Source organism: Lathyrus oleraceus, chromosome 7 (assembly GCF_024323335.1).
Source record: "Lathyrus oleraceus cultivar Zhongwan6 chromosome 7, CAAS_Psat_ZW6_1.0, whole genome shotgun sequence".
Lineage (NCBI taxonomy): Eukaryota > Viridiplantae > Streptophyta > Magnoliopsida > Fabales > Fabaceae > Lathyrus > Lathyrus oleraceus.
In genome coordinates this window covers 238,090,119-238,093,133 of record NC_066585.1, presented here as the reverse complement: position 1 = coordinate 238,093,133, position 3,015 = coordinate 238,090,119, and the positions used below count along the sequence as shown (strand labels likewise).

Genomic DNA, 3,015 nt, shown 5'->3' with positions numbered 1-3,015 from the left:
GAAAAGACTTTTAACCAATAGTATTTACTGAAAAGATTTATTTTAAAAAAAACCAAGGAACCAACGAAGATTTGATTCCCTAATTACGACGAACTACATACCGATATCCGCTTAATTGATATTTAATCTAGATCTTATTTTAGTTTTAACTTTTCCCCCGAACAGTCAAATTATCATCCGCCTTAGCTTTACGAAGTAACCTTAGAAAACGGTATATCGATTCATAAGTCCCTGTGGGATCGATATCTTTTCAAACTACGCGATAGAACTGTGCACTTGCAGTTTGTACCCCAAATTCGACTCATAAAGTCGTGATCAAGTTTTTGGCGCCGTTGCCGGGGACTTTTTTTTAGTCGATATCGTAACTCTTCTGTTACGCTGTAGAGACTAAGGCTTATTTTTATTTTTATTTCTTTCATTGATTTGTATGCCACACACTCGCTCACAAGGCGAGCCGTTCTACTTACAAATCAACGACATCGAACTATATCTCTGAGTCTTACGACGAATTCGGGAATATCGCGCTGCGAACAATCTCCCTCCAATCGAAATTCCTGATCTCAAAAATCTTCTTCCTTCACCGATACCCGAGATGGCAGAACCAGCTCGTGCTCTTCGAGATTACGCCGCTCCATCGCAAGATGAGCCGCATTCGAGTATTGCTCCACCCGCAATCGAAGCAAACAACTTCGAACTTAAACCTTCACTGTTGCAAGCAGTGCAACAGAACCAATTCTTTGGAAATCCTACCGAGGATCAAAACCTTCATTTATCCGTATTTGTCCAATACGCTGATACTGTTAAAGCTAATGGTGTCACTTCAGAGGCAATTCGACTTCGTCTCTTTCCTTTCACGTTAAGAGATAGCGCTAGAAGATGGCTTCAGTCTCTTCCTTCCAACTCAGTCACCACATGGAACGAGTTGAAGAAAGTCTTTCTTGCCCGATATTTTCCGCCGAGCAAAACAGCTATGTTAAGAGCCCAGATAAATGGATTTAAACAGAAAGATAACGAGTCTCTTTTCGAAGCATGGGAAAGATACAAAGACATGATGAGACTTTGTCCACACCATGGTTTAGAGGACTGGTTAGTGATTCATACCTTCTATAATGGTCTCTTGTACAACACAAGGTTAACAATAGACGCCGCCGCAGGTGGTGCACTTATGAACAAACCTTACGCTGATGCTTATCAACTTATCGAGAGCATGGCCCAAAACCACTATCAGTGGGGAAGCGAAAGAACAATGGTAGAAAAACCTCAGGCGAAAAGTGGCATGTACGAGATAAGCAACCTTGATCATGTTAATGCAAAAGTGGAAGCTTTGGCCCAGAAAATTGAAAGTTTAAATGTATCACCTCCAGCCACCGTGGTTGCCATAACTCAGAATTGTGAAGTCTGTGGAATCCAAGGTCACACTCCTGCAGATTGTCAGCTCCTAACAGGAATCCAAGCAGAGCAAGTAAACTATGCTCAAGGAAATCCCTGCTCGCATACCTATAACTCCAACTGGAAGAATCATCCTAATTTTTCATATAAGAGTAATAATGCCTTATACGCGCCTGGACAAGCTTTAAATCAAGCCCCAACTATACCTCCTGGATATCAAAAGCCGATCCCATCTACACCTAACAATAACGTTCCCAGGAAATCCAACTTGGAAATCATGATGGAGAACTTCATAGCTTCTCAACAGCAAACCAATAAAGATTTCTTAAACCAGAATGTACACACTGGCGAACAAATTAAACAACTAGCAAGTAAAGTAGATGCCCTGGCTACCCATAACAAGATGCTGGAAACGCAAATATCACAAGTAGCTCAACAACAAGCGCCTACTGCTGCCCCAACTGGTACATTTCCTGGACAGCCCCAACCTAACCCGAGAAGCCACGCTCATGCAATCATATTAAGAAGTTGAACGGAAGTGGAAGGACCGTCTGATCCAAGAATTGAAAACCAAAACTCTAAAAGGTCAACTGAGGAAGAAAATAAACCTAAGGAAAAGGAAGAGAGTGATAAGGAAACCATAGAAAAGAAAGAACCTTATGTACCTCCACCGCCTTATAAACCACCTATCCCTTACCCTCAAAGGCTTATTAAAACCAAAGATGCGGGCCAATTTAAAAAATTTGTTGACCTACTGAAACAATTAAACGTCACAATTCCTTTTACAGAAGCTATTACGCAGATGCCCTCATATGCTAAGTTCTTAAAAGAAATTCTTTCTAATAAAAGGAAACTTGAAGAAAGCGAAATCGTTACACTCACTGCTGAATGTAGCGCTATAATCCAGAATATGCCTCCTAAACTTAAAGATCCAGGTAGTTTCTCTATACCCTGTCACATAGGAAAATTTGTCATAGATAAAGCCTTATGCGATTTAGGAGTCGGTATTAGTGTTATGCCTTTATCCATATGCAAGAAACTAGAAATGGGAGAATTAAGACCAACTAAAATGTATGTGCAACTAGCGGATCGTTCTGTTAGATATCCTATAGGAATTCTTGAAAACGTTCCCGTGCGCATAGGTCAATTCTACATTCCAACCGATTTTATGATTATGGACATAAGAGAAGATGAAGTTACACCCATTATATTGGGAAGACCATTCTTAGCAACCGCCGGTGCGATCATAGACGTAAAACGAGGATGACTCACTTTCGAAGTAGGAGAAGAGAAAATTGAGTTCATTCTTTCCCAATTTTTGAAAGCACCTGCAATAGAAGACACATGTTACTTCATGGATATCATCGATGAATGCATAAAAGAAACAGAGTTAGAAAATGACAAATCATCTGACTATCTTGTAGAAGACAAACTTAACCAATGTTTAGCAATAACACCGGACCCTACGCAATGCCTTAAGAAACCAACCCTAGACCTGAAAACACTTCCCAAAAATCTGAGATATGAATTCCTTGACTTAGAACTTGAACGACCAGTGATAGTTAATGCAGACCTAGGAAAACTCGAAACAGAAAAACTCCTGCATATCTTAAGAAAATATCCAAC

The 3,015-nt window shown here is 40.2% G+C and overlaps 1 non-coding gene across 1 annotated transcript; it reads right to left on the bottom strand.

Annotated features, from left to right (window-relative positions):
* Positions 1–970: 970 nt before the first annotated feature.
* LOC127108610 (small nucleolar RNA R71) lies at positions 971–1,077 on the bottom strand. Its single transcript, XR_007796136.1, has one exon. It is a non-coding gene; the product is annotated as a small nucleolar RNA R71 (small nucleolar RNA).
* Positions 1,078–3,015: the final 1,938 nt, after the last annotated feature.